The following is a 17440-nucleotide window of genomic DNA, read 5'->3' as shown; positions in this document are numbered from 1 at the left end:
TTAACGTAACGATCCTGGTAACTACATCATTTCTGCTGTCAGGGCCGACAGTCTTCCAGATAACCTTGTCGGCTCTGGTTTAGTCGGCACATAACTAAACCAACCATTCATTCAACACTCTGCCGACTAAATTATTAACATAGCTAAACAAACCATTCATTCAACAACTAGAAATCCAACATTTGTCCAAAATAAAAACAGACATGTCCCAACAATCTTAAAGAAATATTTGTCCAACCATTAACCTTAACATATTGTCTAACACATAAAGAAACAAACTAGAGATTGATTCATTCACGACCACTACCACCACCACCACAACGGCCCCGTTTAGCACTTTCGCGACGACTACTACCACTTGCACGGTTACGAGGTCTCTTTAGCTTAGCATTAGCTCGCTGGAACATTTCGGTGGCATCTTCATAGTCAATATTCTTAGCATAGCCAATGTGCTTAGTTTGCTCTTCTACCGACAAAGGATCTCCTCTATCTCTAACGCAACATATCATCTTCACAAGAGTCTTTAAGTGCTCCTTCTGTTTTCATTTAAGCAACAAACAATTAATAGACTGATTCGATAATGTAATCTTAAAACAATAAGAGCAACTCTAAAATACTTAAAAAGTTCTTAAGACTTGTTGTTGGGTCTTCCGCGGTGTTATTCCTCTTACGATTCGTTTTTTCAACAATCTCTTACCTAATCACAGTTGAATGAGAAAAACCATTGTACCACGACATGTAATCTTCATGAGCTTTATGACCTTCGGTCACCTCGTCCAAAAGAGTCAAATCGATTCTATGATCACGTCTTTCGTCCCAATTAGAAATCTCTGGTGGTGGAGCGTAAACGACGTCAATATTTTTTTGGGACGTGTTGCACTCCTCCCTTACCACTTTATAGAACGGATCATCACCGAGATGAGGTACTTCTTGGACGTAACCCACTTGTCGCATTCCCCGTTGTGGATTGTACATTGAAAATCCTTGGGGGTAACAAAGGGACCGTAATAGAATGCACCATCATTTCTCCTCATGATTATACTCTCATTTCTATCATCTCGATACAAATCAAATATTACCTCATCCACAGTCATTTTGTCCAAGACGACTCGCATGTTGATAAGCTGCGGAGGCATATCCTTCTCCTGAGCACCAGTAAAAGTGTATCGGCATCCTCTTGGCTTGTGCCTCGCAAAACTAGTGTTCACTTTGATGTGGGGGGTGGATTTCACCAGCGAAGGGAAATGCTCATATATCTAAACCTGTGCAAACACAAAGTTTAGTAAGAACCTTATCTTATAAGAATTTTGCAAAAATAAATGATTTAGACAATAGAACTACCTGAAAGAGACATAGATTTTCGTTAACTTGCTTAGTGAGTGACCTTGAAGCCTTAGTCAACTTTGCATTCAAGAATCCAACCACCGCAGTACCCCAAGAATACATATGCATCTGATCAAAGGGATGCAATAGTTGAAGATACTTTCCGTCGACCAAGCTTCCGGAACTGTCGGGGAAGATACAGTTGGCCAGGACGTATAAAAAATAAGTTGACACAAAAGAATTGATCCGTACCAAGTGCACACTTCCTTCCTTATCATATATTTCCTGGGTCCCAGAGTATGTGTCCCTCAATATCTTCAGACTTAACTTCTTGCTTAGATAACCATCCTTGTTCACAAACATAGTCTCTGACTGCTTCTCATCCCAACCGAACAAGATCTTGGTCAATTTGAAGAGATTCTCCAAGAAATGTCCTCATCATAGCCATCTTGTATGAATTTTCCATCAACCTCGAGGCCTAGGATTTGATGAGCATCAGCGGTAATTATCGTCACCTCACCGAATGGGAATAACATAGTATCAGTCTCTCTGCAGAACCTCTCACAGAATGCAGATACGGTAACATTCCAAATGAAGTGGCCATTTCTGCATCATAGTGTTTGAAGCTTGCGCCCCATAAGACGGTTGGCATTCTTATGATCCTAAATAACATAAACCAAAAACACACAATTTTAAAATATAAAATACAAACATTTGAAGCAAATTTAAGATAGATTCACTTAAATAAAAACAAATTTGGATTGAGAATACTTACGATAGTATTATAGTAGTCACATGCACATGAGTCTTTGTATCCAAAAATAACATGTCCACCATCTTTTGGTAACCATAGTGGAGGGTCACCATCTTTCAGTTGCTTCTTCAAGTGAGGGGGAGGCATGTGGGAATCATCTGGTTTATTGATAACCCTCTTCTTCTTTCCGGTTTCAGTTGTTTCGGCATCCCTGACTTCGGGAAATACGCCAGTCTATCCCTGTCACAGTTGCAGCTTGAGTTTGTTGTTCAACCCAACACATGTTTCTTGATCATTACCTTCTTCTTCCTCTTCTTTATCATCTTCCTTTTCAACAATTTCACCTTGTCCATCATTATCTTTATCTCCATCATTGTTATCACCATCATCATTACCTCCTCCAACAGGTGGCTTGTCTTGATCATCATCATCATCGTTATCTCCTCTAGCAGCCGGAGTTCCTTCAACATCATCATCATTATTACCTCTTCTACCAGATGGAATTGATTGGTCTTCATTTGGAGTTTCATCTGAATCACTTGGTTCCGGTGGTGTTTGAGAATCATTCCGTTCATGGATCTTGAGCGTTCCCGGCTCAACGAATGCCCCTCGATATGTTGCAGTCAAGAGTTTGTCACCAACGCGAGGAGGTTTTGAAGGAGGAGTAATAAGTTTTTTCTTTCCTTGCTTTAGCTTTTGCAACCTAAAGAAGAACAATGAAAAAAAATCAACTAGTCGTCAGGGTCGACAACAATAATTAATGGCGACTAAACAATAGTCGGCAGGGATGACAACAATAATTTATGTCGACTATTGTTGCTTGAGCTTTTGCAACCTAAACAAGAACAATAAAAAAAATCAATTAGTCGTCAGGGTCGACAACAATAATCAATGGCGACTAAACAATAGTCGGCGGGGACGACAACAATAATTTATGCCGACTAAACAATAGTCGACAAGGAAGTATTCAAATAACATGCCGACTATTAACAAAATGGAACACAAGAACACAAGGATTTCATTTTCCACACAATTAGTCTGCAGGGTCTAAAATCTATAGAGTGTCGATTAATATTAAGTTGGCAGGGCTGTATTCAAATAACATGCCAGCTTATAACTATATGGGACTCAGGAAACTCAAGATTTTTCACAGCATTAGTCGACAGGTTATAATTTTCAAGAAGCAACGACTAACAAAACTATATTTAGTCGGCAAGGTATTAACGTTGACCCTGTAAATGACATATCGTGTCGACCCTGTAAATGACATTTCCATATATGAAAAGTCGGCATGATCTTCAACCTAGGAAGACAACGGCTAACCCTAAATATGAAAAGTCGGCAAGGTCGTGAATCATAAATTCGATTTTTCTGACCTAATTTGACATGCAAACATAAAATTGAAGTATTGGAGTGAGTTTAAGTAGGCCCTTACTTTCTCAATCGCGTCATTTCTTCGGTTTCAGCAGTTTCAGTGATTTCTTCTTCGTCAACTGTTTTTGTATTCCGTTTGTGTGGAATTACTTTTGTAAATCCAGGGTCTTCAATACTAGGTCTTCTATGAGTGCTTTTCATACGCTTCAGATTATGCATTTTTGAAGTGATTAATCGACAATGGAATTTTCGAATCGACGATTACGACGAATTAATCGACGAGTTTTCAATTGATTGTTGATGAAGGGGAACCAATTTCAGCCAGTATGGTAGAGAAGAAGAAGAGGAGAAGATGAAATGAAAATGAAGCGGAAGGAACTAGGTTTAATTTTAATTATAATGCATAAGGGTATTTTTGTAACTTTACCCATTTAAACACCCCTTAGCCCTTCAAACGAGCCCCTTTAAAATTGGGTATACCCCAATCCGGCCGGGTTCAGAAATTTGGGTGGAAATGACAGGGTTTCGTTTTATTGCGGGCCCATATACCTGGTCCGTGGCTATTTCCACCCGAATATTTTATAGTCCTAGGGTTTTAGTAATTCTTCTTCGGTGGACAAATACAGTTCTAGCTGGTCAATTAACAGAGACGACAGAAATTAATGTTTGCTTCCAATCAGTAGTGATTTGATTGTGTCTACAAGGATATTTGAAGAATTAGAAGAAGAACGAACTACACAGATAGTGAGGGAGGTATGTTGGTTTTCATTGATTCATTTAAGGGTTTTGTTTCTTATCAATAGATAGATAGATCATGTTGTTTCGTGTTCAGGGGTTTCTTTATTTGGTTATTACAAGTATGGCGAAATTCATGCTTAACCGTTTGAGCAGATTATTGGAGAAAAAAAATTGTTTAAAATTATTTGGACAATGTGGAAATTGGACAAGAGAGTACTAAAGTTCATTTAATTTTTTCTTTGTATTGACAACTCTATGTTTAGCTAGGATGATGGAAGTGTTATGTTTGAGGATCAGAAATCATAGTTGAAGCAGACACTAGCCCTGTTGTGTTGGTTGGGAAATTGAGTGCTTCTGATGAAGTGGCCTCTAGTAAGCTCGTAGGGAAGAAAACTGATGAAATAATAGATACATTCGTGGAGCTCAACAGCATTTTGGGGGTCTGTAGTAAAACAACTTTTTCTAATGCTTGCTTTCTAAGTGGCTGTTGAAATGTTTTGTCATCCCCCACCGTGCAAGCGGTTAAAACTAGTAGTTACTACACCTTCTGACCAGAGCCTGAGCCTGAGCCTTGAGTAAAGCATTATCGAACTGTCTAGTCAATGTCACCTAGTGTACCGTATAGATCATTTTTTTAATTAGTCATCAAGAGATGTTTTTTTCTTTTACTGAATGACGTCTAATTTGTTGAAGTTTAATCTTTTCTTGAAGCAACACAGTCTCACAGAGAAAAAAAAAGGGGGAAAAGTCAAGTATTTAGAATGGTTGGAACAATAAAGATGGGCAATGTGATGGGAAGATTAGTGAAGAAAAATTTAGGAGAGATGGGGTTCAACATGAGTGGATGACCTGTCAATTGGTTTCCTGGTCACATGGCTTCTGCAACTCGCGCCATTCGTGACCGACTCAAACTTGCTGACCTTGTTATTGAAGTTCGCGATGCTCGTGTCAGTTCTCTTTCATATGCAGATCTTAATTTCTCCTTGCACATGTATTTCTTATAAAATTGTAAATTTGATTGATAATGAAGCGTTGGAACCCTACAGATTCCGTTATCATCTGTGAATGGAGATCTTCAGGATGTTCTATCTAGCAAAAACCGAGTTATTGCTCTCAACAAGAAGGATTTGGCCAATCCCAATATAATGCATGTAAGTGTTGATTATTCCTCTTTATTTATCTGCTTCTAATCCTTTTTCTTCTCCTAATCTTTTGTAATTTTCACAGCGATGGACTGGATAATTTGCTTCACTTAAACAAGATTGCATGACAATAAATGCACACAGCCAAAACTCCGTCAAGAAGGTTAGTTGATGATTTAACGACTTTTCTGTGACTTACGGTTAACATCGCCCTTATGATTTGCTTAAACATGCTGAGTTCATCACGTAGTTTGGAAACCTAACTATGTTATTTAGATCATGGAGTAATTTATGCCTTTGATCAAATTTCGCGTTAACTTTAAATGTATCACAGCTTCTGGAATTTGCGGAACTGAAGCTGAGGGAAAAGATTTCTAAAGAACCCACACTTATAATTATGGTGGTTGGTGTTCCTAATGTTGGCAAGTCGTCGCTTATTAACTGCATCCACCAGATCGCATCTGCACGCTTTCCTGGTAACCTTTTTCGAGGGTCTCGCCAATAAATTAGTGTTTATGTCGACATGTGGCCACTAGGAACTGAGTTTATTACCTTCCAATACCTTCTAGCTTGAAATATTTCGTTGAGCATGATTATGTATTAATTTTTCATAGCACAGCAGAAGCTGAAACGGGCTACAGTGGGACCTTTACCAGGCGTAACTCAAGATATTGCAGGATTTAAGGTGTAGTACATTTCATACTTTGTTACCGATATGTCATTTTGACAATCACTATGTAATTTGCAGTGCTACCTCAAGTGTGTGTGGTTCTTTTTATTTGCGGTCGTCTGCTAACTTTGACCATAAACATACAGATTGCACATCACCCTAGCATATATGTTCTTGATACTCCAGGTATACTTGTTCCAAGTATCCCCAATATAGAGACAGGGCTAAAGCTTGCACTAACAGGTATTTTTTCTGTTATGAGTTGCATTCAACCATTTCTGTCATACTTTTCGACAGTATCCATTTTATTTCTGCAAGTGTGCGATATTAATAGCAACCTGTTTTTTATTGTCAGGAAGGTTTTAAGAATATGTTACCTGCTTGTCATAAAATATGCTTCTACTTGAGAAATTATGTTTTTTCTGTAAACTAAAAGAAATGACTTTCATTGTGAATATATATGCAAATTCATCATTTGGTCATATAGCGACAGAGCATTGAATTCATCTCAATAATGTAGGATCTGTTAAAGATTCGGTGGTTGGTGAAGAACGTATTACGCAATACCTACTGGCTATTTTAAACATTCGAAGCACACCCCTTCACTGGAAGAACTTGAACAACAGACGACTCGAAGCGTCTTTGTGTGGAGACAATGGAAAGGAGTATAAACCGAAAAAAGGAATACAGCAAAATGCAGGTGATGTCCATTATATTGAGGTAATGCATGATATTTCCCTAGTGCTATCAGCCTGTCACTGACAATGCGTTTCTCTATGTAACATGGGTCTTGTTAGACTAATTTTGAGAAGCTAAATTTCTTTGGTTCTCCTCTGTTTCTTTATAGGATGTTGTATCAGAAGTCCAGTGTGCATTGTACGTCACTCTGTCAGAATTCAATGGTAATTTGGAGGATGAAAGTGATTTAGAGTGTCTGATAGAGAAGCAGTTTGCAGCTCTTCAAAAAGCATTTAAAATACCTGCTCATAAGGCATCAGATGACGCTCGGAGGATGGTATCGAAGAAGTTCCTTGCTCTATTTAGAATGGGTAAACTTGGTCGATTCACTCTCGACGATGTACCCGGTGATATTAACCCATCATCTTCATTATCTAACGCTAAATCTTGAATGTTTATGCTCACGTGCTTACTCTTGCATTCATGTAAAAAAAAAGAACAGAAGTTTTCGCAAGGAAAACACATGAAACTTTCAACCACTGCCCCTGAATTCGTTCTCGTTGCAATGAGTTATACCTGGTTATCTGTGCTATCATGCATTATTTATTATACATCAATCATAACCTGATGATTTTAGTTTATGAATTCCTAGTGAAAGCATATTTGAGGGTTGATAAATCAAGTTTCACCGATGCGTTCCAAGGAATATTCATGTTGTTAACCTGTGTACTTATTATTTCTTCTAAGAAGTCCAAACTACATTTTTATTTGCAAGATAGGGACTCCCATAAAAGCAAGTAAGAGACCATTCCTTAGAATCAAATTAGTTTTAACAATGATATTTATCATGTTAATATTCCATTGTACTACATGAAAGGAAAAACCATTTACCTATTGCCAACCTATTGGATCAGCTATATGAAAGGAAAAACCATTTACCTATTGCCAAACCTATTGGATCAGCTATATGGTAATTAGGGAGCGAAGATACCAAAGATTTAACTAGGGGTCTTTGAGACTTAGTCCCGGATAGAAAGAGTATTTCTGGTTTTTCATTTTGAAGCATTGTTTAAGGTGGTTTTGTACGAAGGGGTTACCATATCCTTGAACATTCCATAATAAGAGTTTCATCCTATCATTTGAGTTCCAATGAACAATGCAAGAATAATTAAAGATAATTTTCCAGAACGTATTAGTGAACAATAATCAGAGAAATAGGACTTAATTAGGGGTAGGACCGAATCCCAAAGCAGTACCTAATTAAGGAGGAGCGTTGATTTAACTTAAGAGCTAAGAGAAATTAAATTCAATTGGGGTCAAATAGCCAAAGATCTAATTGCAAGTATGACTAAAGAAAAAACTCAATTAAGATCAAGTAACAAGAAATAATAATTAACAATTAAATCTATAAGTTCAGAGAGAAAAAACCTGCAATACCTCATGTCGTTCTGATATGGGAGATAATGAGAAGGATAAGGGAAGGTAGGATTCAGTTGCTTTCGATGTTCTTTCGTGTATCCATTTTTATTTTTTTTTAATACGAAAGGAGATTTATTATTAAGAGAAGAGATTACACTTGTTCATCCCTATGGATATATTCTACTATCCAAGCATGGAAATTAGAAGACATTTCTAAAATTTGATAATCTAAGATACCATGTTTTGCTAATGCATGAGCCACATGGTTTACATCTCTTTGCACATAAGTACATTTCCAACTACTAAAAGAAGATAAAATCTTTAAAACATCCATGACTATGTTTCTGGTTGTCCATTTTATTGCTTCAAAATTGCCATTAACAACATTGATGACATTTTGACAGTCTCCCTCAAGGTGCAAAGCTGCCACACCTTTATCTTTGGCTCATAGAACAACATCTAAAAGAGCTTTAGCTTCAGCCTGTTCAGGATCTAGTGCTCTATTCCTGCTGCATCTAGTCCCATCAGTTGTACCTGCGAAATTTCTTAATATTAGTCCACTTCCCATAATATGTGTTGCTTCCTCATAGGATGCATCAAAGTTAAGTTTTGTATAAGGTTGGACAAGTGTTTCCCAGTATAGATTAATAGGAGCATGATTATTAGTAAAAGGTACAGAATTTGCATTTCTTATCCTGTGCCACTCAGCGTAGTCATATTTTATCAGATTGACCACATTTTGAGAGTTAGGTTGGATATTCTCAAATACTTTTTTGCATCTACACTTCCATATCTGCCACATCACAAATCCAAACCATTCTACAATACTTACTCCGTGCCTTCCTTGGTTATTACCCCGAAACATGCTACACAACCAATCATTGAACTGAACATTTCCCATATTACTGGTAACATTATTTATCACAGCATTCCAAACACTACGGGAAAAAGAACAATCACTAAAAAGATGTTGCATACTTTCAATATGATTACTACAGAGAGGGAAATTAGCATCAACATTATTATGAAACCTAACTAAATTTTCACCAACAGGAAGACAATTCTGTAAACATTTCCAAAGAAAAAACAGAATATTACCAGGGAGGTTGGTTTTCCAGAATGAATTTCAAGAGATTGGTACAGTATTAACAAAACCTGTCTCTTGATTCCCATCATTTAAAATAGCTTTATAAGCAGACTTGACAGTGAAAGAACCACTAGAATTAGGTTGCCACCTGAGGCAATCTTGGCCATCAAAAGGGATTCTAATGTCTTGGATTTTACTAATGGTATTAGCATCAAACAAGGCATTAAGAATCTGCAAATTTCATTGTTTAGTTTCAGAATCAATCAATTGAGATACATGAATCATATTAGAGGAAAAAAATTGCGAACTTACAGTGGAAGTTATTGATGGAATCCATCTATCCTTCCAGTTATTGATAGAGTTTCCATCCCCAACTTCCCAATATTAACCAATATTAAGAACCTTACCTTATTCTGATGTGATAGAAAAAGAGTTGTCAGACTCAGTGGAAACCAAAAAATCAGGAATCAAAATATGAAAAACGGGTTCAGAAGTTGCAACGGGAAAAACAGATATATAAATTCTAAAAACCGGCATTGGAGAGGATCCAAGGGATAAAAAGGAATTACAAATGGCAGAAGAAGTGGAAACTGAAATTGGGGATTCAAATGAATCTCCAGCATTTTCATAAGAAGAATATGATAGTTTTCTTCTGACTATCGGTGAGTGGAGATATTCATGTCAGGATAAGCTTTGATTGCTGCTAAAACATTTCTGAATGGATACCGGGGGCCATTTGAAGTAACCCAAAAGAAATTATCTAAAGCTTGAAAGGAAATGATAAACATATATATTAATATCCACTTCTCTAATCTTAAATGGGATATTAGGTCCCAAAAAATATGCCAATACTCTTTTTAGTCCACAGAATTTGAAAAAGTCCAGTAGAGAAAATTCTAGCTAAAATACTGTTTTCTAATGCAAAAATATCCAATGAAATCAAATGATGTTGGTAACTGGTAAGAGGCCAACAAATGGTTTGCAAACCTATGTGTAAGAGAAAGACCACTGAGATGATGATAATGCTCATCTGGTGTAACCATAATGCCAATCATAAGAAAATATTATAGACAGAGAAAAACAAAAGAAAGATGAGCGCAAAAGAAGAAGCAGAAAAGAAAATAGAGCTTAAAGGGTATGAAGAAAGAGTCCAATATAAATCTAAAACACTAAAGCTTAATCTTAATATCTCAAATTTGAAATACATTAAAGAAAAAGTATGACCATCTAAACCCGTGAAAGGATTTGTACTTATCATGGACAAAGCTTCAATAAACACACAACATAGGATGCATAAATTAAGGTGAAGGGTCGTTCGGAAGAGGTACGAGGTTATATAAAAGTTGGCTTAAAGAGACTGACATAAAGCGATAATACTAGGTTTTGAAATAAGCGAGTGGTAAAAAAAAATTGTAGAAATTTGGGTTGACCTAAGACGACTGGACCACGAAAAGATTTTAGAGAAATTAACTTTAATTTTTTGATTAGGGCACAAATGTTTGAAAATTCTTAGAGACTCTCGTAAAAGAATACAAGTATAGGGGCAATTCATAGAGACAAGCTAACCTATACGAAGTTGACTCTAGTACATAATCAAGCGACTCTTAACATGAGTTTTGGTTCACTAAAATATGACAACCAAACTTGACATACCAACGTTTGGTGGGTTCAACCGAGCTATGATCTAACAATCTTCCCCTTTGTCAATTTTAGTGACAAAACTCTTACAATCATATGGATAAAAAAATTACAAGAATTCATTACACATACGCTTGATTCCCGAATTCAACAGTACAATAACCTGTATACATTCAATCCTAAAAATGTCGTTGTTGACATTATAATAACAAAGCTAATACTCCCCCTAAAGGTGAGATAGGTAGATTTTCAATCCACATGTCTTTGTTATACCAATTAATATGATATGTTACTCCCCCTTAGTCTATGCTTTTCCTCTTTCGTTAGATAAACGTTCAAGCACCAATGTCCTTTCCCTTAGCGATACCAATCAATATAAAATCGATACCAGTATCACTTGTTTACTCCATATATTTCTCCCCCTTTTTGTCACAACATGACAAATAAACGAAAAAAATAAAGGACAACACGAAACGAATCTTACAAATCTCAAAATAGATTTGCAACCTGTAGAGTTAAGCACGAGGGTTCCACACACCATTTTTGATAACCAATATCAAAACCGAAACTACAAAGTAATTAAGTTTTGATATGTTACCACGAAAATAATTGCCCGAAGCAATTTTCTCAACTAGTTTAGCAAACCAAAAATCATCTAATCACATTAGTTCATTTGCTAAACCGATTGTAAAAATACAATCGCTTCATTCGATAAGACCAAAATAAAGATAACTCTATTTTTCTCATTAGGTTCTAATTATCCATATAACTTAGACCTTTAAATTTTAAATAATACAAATACTAGGTTAGTTAACTAGCATTTCTTGTTAAGGCATTCGATTAGACTTGAATAACCGAAACCTCCACTTTGATAAGTCTAACTAAGATCAGAATTAACTTAGTTTCTCTTATCCGGAAAGTATTAGGATATGAGACATTACAAGTATTGCGAACACTTGAAGAAGTGAAGAAGTAAGAAGCTACAATGACAACATCATCCTTCTACTTGAGGTTAGTGATATTTGACTTGAACTGTTTCATTCCCTAACGTATCTTTCAAGTCGTGCATATTAAAAACAAAACTTCGAAGCATAAACACTCTAGATAGACATAGTATTAAGGAATACAATACGAGGTTTATTGCTTAACCATTAAACTTTGTCGATAAGACATCGACATAATCGTTTGAATGCTATTGTGATTATGTATGGGTATGAAGTGAGGATTTCATCGTAGGAAACAATGTTTTACATGTGTTTTAAGGAAGTCAGGTAATAAAATACCACTGAATCATGGGAACAAACCACTGACTCATATTTTTGAGTCAGATCCAGACGAGTCGGGTGATTTCAGTCAGATCCATATGAGTCAGATCCAGACGAGTCAGGAGAAAATAAACATGTTCTAAGTCATGATTGTTTCCAACTAAGTTCCATGAATTTTTTTTAGTGCAAAACCTAATGTACTATACGTGTTCGTCTCATGAATACACACGAAGTATGTTAAGTAGGCAAGCACCAACATTTCATTAAAGGCCGACACTCACCAAACTTTCACGGTGCTGGCAATGGACACATTCATCTTCTTCCAGCGATCACGTCCTTTGACTCCAGCACAACTTACTCACAGCGTTGGCTACTGCCAGCTCCACATAAATCCTTCACCGCGCCGGCCTAATGCCAGCGCTAGATAAATCTCCATGTGATCCGACTTAAACTCTTCTATCCCACGACGCTTTCTCTTGCCAGTACCAACCCATCCTGCCTATGTCGCTGGCCTAATGCCAATAATCATCCTATCTTTGTTGACGTCCTAATGCCACGACCAAGTGGCCCTTATGTTTTTTCGTTATCCTAACACCGGCGACCCAGGGACCCTTATTCCTCTGTTGCTGGACTAATTCCAACAACCCTCATTTGCCAAGACTAGCACTGGCTAGTACCTTGCTTCATGCTGAGCAGCTTTATCTTCAGGTTTTAGTCATTGGTTGCGCCAGCACCACTCTTACGCATGAGTTGATGCAACGTCAATACCATTTGAATCATTTACATCTTGAGCTCAAATCATCTCATTTAATGTTCAGAGTCGCGAATATTTTATAGGTGAGCATCTCAGTTGATATCATCTAAAATACCACCATTGGTAATTCATAGTATTATCAATTAACACCCCAGATTTACAGCTCGTCGTTTACATCATATTCATTATTAATCAACGCCCTAGGGAATGTATGCGACATCATCGAAGCACAATGCTTGGGACATATGTTTATGACATTATCATAGCTTAATGCTCGGGGGTATATCTACGATACTATCTTAGCTCAACGCTCAAAACATATCAATACAGTCTATTACTAGATTTACTATTTTCACTAGACTTGACACTTATCGGTATACTTAACCACTCAATGAACTTAACAACTTTCCTTACTACTTTATTAGTTTATTGTCATGACTTAATCAAAATATTAATAGTCCATGACTTTACTATTTTTCTATGAGACATCAAATATGTCACATCGGATGATTCTCATCGGGTTACTTTCTGAATGTTTACAACAACGTGCGATATGGAAACACATCCATGAACAGAAGGTAACAAGTAGTGGGGCGGCTAAGAGAATGAGGGAGTACTGGTCATACAGTCTTTTATGACATAATAGACACGACTTTACCACTACCTCCACGACGATCACTTCTCCGTTTCTTCACGACCTCCATAATTTACGAAGAACCAGTGTGCTTACTACGATTATAAATAAATGACTTCATCTATCAAAAATGAGGAATCTCTCAGATCATTTGATTATCAAGTATAACATTTACATCGTTTTTCAACAACTCCGCACTGTAAAATTCATCACACAGTGATTTATCAATCTTTTCTGCTTCCCTCCCGCAAGATCAACCCACAATCTACACCTTTTTGACCGAAGCAAGACCTGAATGGCTATTTCTTGGTTTAGGCTTGTCTTGTACGATTATGATATATCAAACCTAAAAAAAAGTACCCCGATAGTACATAGATTTTTCACCAAAAACTAATGTATGAGTCGAGTTAGACATCGAGTGGAATTAAAAAAGAAAAGAAAAGAAATTGACTCAAATAATTTCAAGTCATATTGCGAATCAGCTTCACATCCGAAGTTAGATCCAAACAAACAAGGTGTAAAACATTCACCGTCTAATAGTTTAGATTTGAAAAGATGATACACAAAACACTAAACAAAACCCAAGTTTTATTAGTTGACCAGACTCTGTTACTTAGGACATCTTGATGATTTCTTAACTAATTACGAATAATTTACTCCCTCCGTTTTAAAACAATAGGTTGGTTTCATGTGTAATTTATACTTGAAACAGTCTTTTTTTTAAACTAAGGTAGTAATATGGTTTGATTTTCACTTGAAGTAAGAAGCTCAAGTATCATTATAAAAATAAATAAATTGTGATAGTACATAGTAGAACGAGCGTGCGAAACGGTACCAGTAGAAGAGCAAGGAGCTACGGGGAGTCGAAGTATAAACAATTACTTTCAAATGAATGCGTGTATTAGTGTGACACATTAGAAAAAATTTGCTCCTACAACGGGAATAGTTTAAGACCTAATCCCTTCAAACTCATTCAGACACTACTTTAGGTGAAGCAATGCCGCTCGGAAGTGAGGCCACACTTCTTCTGCCTTGTAACCATAAAAAAAAACTTCAAACCATTAAGATATCTATCAAAAGGAAAAAAGTGGGCCACTGAAATTTTTTAGCCGAAAAATTGAACCTTCCTTACCTCCCATTGTGGCTTGGACACTATATCACCTCCTCTCCATTCCAAGAGAGTGTGCTTCATCTGTGTAACAACGACATGCGAAAAATAAATTTTTGGCCATGTAGACACGAAGAAATGAGTCGAAAAAAAAAGTTTGAGACAAAAATACAGATCTTTATACTCCTTGTTGGGATTATATCGAATAACAAGGAAAATGTGATGAAGGGGGAGGGAAATATCAAGTCAAGTCACAATATGTAAAGAGGTTTTCAATGGTTGAATGTTCGTGTAAAAGCTTATCTTCTTTTGAAAAACAGGTGTTGGTGTTGGAGTATGTAAAGTATGGATCCAAATAGTTTAAAGAATTTGAAACAATTATTGAATGATACTGATATGAAAATCCAACTTGCAAAATCAGAAGTTTCTGATCTTCCATTACCCTGTGCTGAGAATTATAAAATTGTTCTAAGAAGAAGTATCAGTGCTTACGGACCAATGTTGAATGAAAGTTCTCGAGATAGGCTGGATCATATTATTGTAAGCTTTTTCTTTTTCTTGTGGTATCTCTTTCAATGTTATTCGTTATCTTTCGTTTACAGATATAATCTAATGGGTTGCACATAACAATAGTGGGTTATGTTCCCCCAAGTGCATAGAGGCTAAGAACAACATCACTTCGGGAAATGGAAAAAAATGTAGACAAGATGTTAAAACCTACTAAGAATAAATGGAAAAATATTAGTATTTCAATTGTGAGTAGAGGGTAGTATGACAATAATAGCAGACGTTAATAAATTTCATGGGAGCCTTTAATAGCGGACCTGTGTTTTTGAGGGCGATTGATACATCATGGGATTATAAAGATGTTAACTGTTTGGCAGGTTTAATTAAAAACATCATTCGGGATGTAGGGTTATGCAAGTGGAACATATATTTTTGGCATCGAGAGATCTTTGTAAGTGCAAGCCGACAACCAAACACCAAGGAAGGTACAAATAGTTTAAGTGTACGCAAGACCTGATTGTATAAGCTAGGTTAATTAAAAAAAAGGTTGTCAATCATTCAAAAGCTTTAACAGTTTACAAGAAATGTTAAAATTAAAGTTATTGATTTATGGAGATACAAGTTCTGTCACTAGCCTGATTATGCTTCTCTATCTAACTGTAGTTAATCAACTTTGTTAACTATGGTGGTGGACCATGATTGAAAAGATTACAAATGAGACGACAATGTCAAGACACAACATGTTAACAATATGGTTGTTGATGATAATTGGTGGATGATGTAAGTAACTTGATCAATTTTACTATACACCAATACAGTAGAACCTCTCCATATTGAACATAGAATTTTGCATTCTCTATGTGTATGGATGTCACAGGTGTCTCACCCTTTACTGGTGATGGAGATCGTTCTTTTATCCCAGGCCAGGCTATTTCTAAAGAAATTGCGCGTAAATGTGCTAAATATTTGAAGGAATGTGTTTCGCATGGTTATGATTTGGGTGTTTTAGCTTTCACTACCTTAGGGAAACTCAGTTAAGTTACTGTATGTTTTTTCAAGCGTCTGAAGAATTTTTTAGTTAGTCATGATGCTGGTAGTGGTCTGAATAGTTTTATTTTTCATAGATTGGGTGTTGCTATTCAAAAAGGGGTTGGTGCCCAGCTAGTCGCTCGGATGCCAACCAAAAACTTTGTAAAAGTATAATTCTGGTTGTTAGGCTCCTCACAAAATTATTAATATACAGAGGTTATTAATAAAGAGAGGTATACATAGAGAATGTAAAATTCTAAGTTCAATATGTGTTCAGTGTATTTACAGTTGTACTAGATGATGTGCATACATTTTTACGCTCCATACAAAAATACATGAATTTATCTAGGAACTTGTTAGGCTACTAGAGAATTTTTGATGTTTTCGACAACTATAAATAGTACTATAACGTATAGTATAAGAATAAATCATCAATTTATTTTCTTTCAAACATATCATACAATGTTAGGAAAATAACTTTATCAATGATAAACTTAGTCAAGATTTATATTTTTCAATATATTTTCGATCGTTGATATATGTAGGTAAATTCCTTAAGGTGAGACTGCAAAAAACTATTAATATTAACCTGCAAAGGTTATTACTATTTATAACTGGTCCAAGTTGGGACCATAATTTTTTATTAATATGTAGAGGTTATTAATATATAGGTTCTACCATAGATGACTTGTTGAGATTCTCGACAAATCATCCTTGCGCTTGGTGTATGACATGTGGGATACCATGTAAAAAAGTGAGGTTGGTGATATTTGAACATGACAGTTCGAATCTTGCAACAGGTTCAACTTGATTTTACGAAACAATCTGCTTATATGTTTGGCTCATTTTTAAAATCATAAATTCTACACTTAAGAATGGATTGATGGAGAATTGAATCGTGTTCCTCCACATCATGATGAGGATCTATGAAATGGGAGAAACACTTGCTTTGAGAGAATATTTACAATCCCGACAGATAGGCAAGCAATAAAAGATCAGTATGGTTCATTTTTTGGATACATTGTAGGCTTCACAAAATTGGGTGTCTCAAAGAGATAAGAACACAAAGAATGCAATATCTTGGCAGAACAATTATGGGGAAACTGCTCCTTTGCTAGATAAGTTGGCTAATAGGTTGATGAACCAACCATGCTTTGGTTCTAGTTTCGAGAGAAATCGATCGACGTATTCAAATATTCAAAACATTAACAAGCTTGAAGCAAAGAGGACGGAGAAATTCGTCTTCGTTCACAATACTATTAGATTTGTTATATAGAAAAGATGATGAGCATAGCAAAGGGCCTACCCAATATTGCGGAT

At 36.2% G+C, this 17440-nt stretch overlaps 1 pseudogene; it reads left to right on the top strand.

Annotated features, from left to right (window-relative positions):
* Positions 1-4028: 4028 nt before the first annotated feature.
* LOC113313819 lies at positions 4029-7263 on the top strand (annotated as a pseudogene).
* Positions 7264-17440: the final 10177 nt, after the last annotated feature.

This window comes from Papaver somniferum, chromosome 9, assembly GCF_003573695.1.
Source record: "Papaver somniferum cultivar HN1 chromosome 9, ASM357369v1, whole genome shotgun sequence".
Classification (NCBI taxonomy): domain Eukaryota; kingdom Viridiplantae; phylum Streptophyta; class Magnoliopsida; order Ranunculales; family Papaveraceae; genus Papaver; species Papaver somniferum.
Note: the sequence above shows the minus strand (reverse complement) of the source record. Positions and strands in the feature narration are given on the sequence as shown.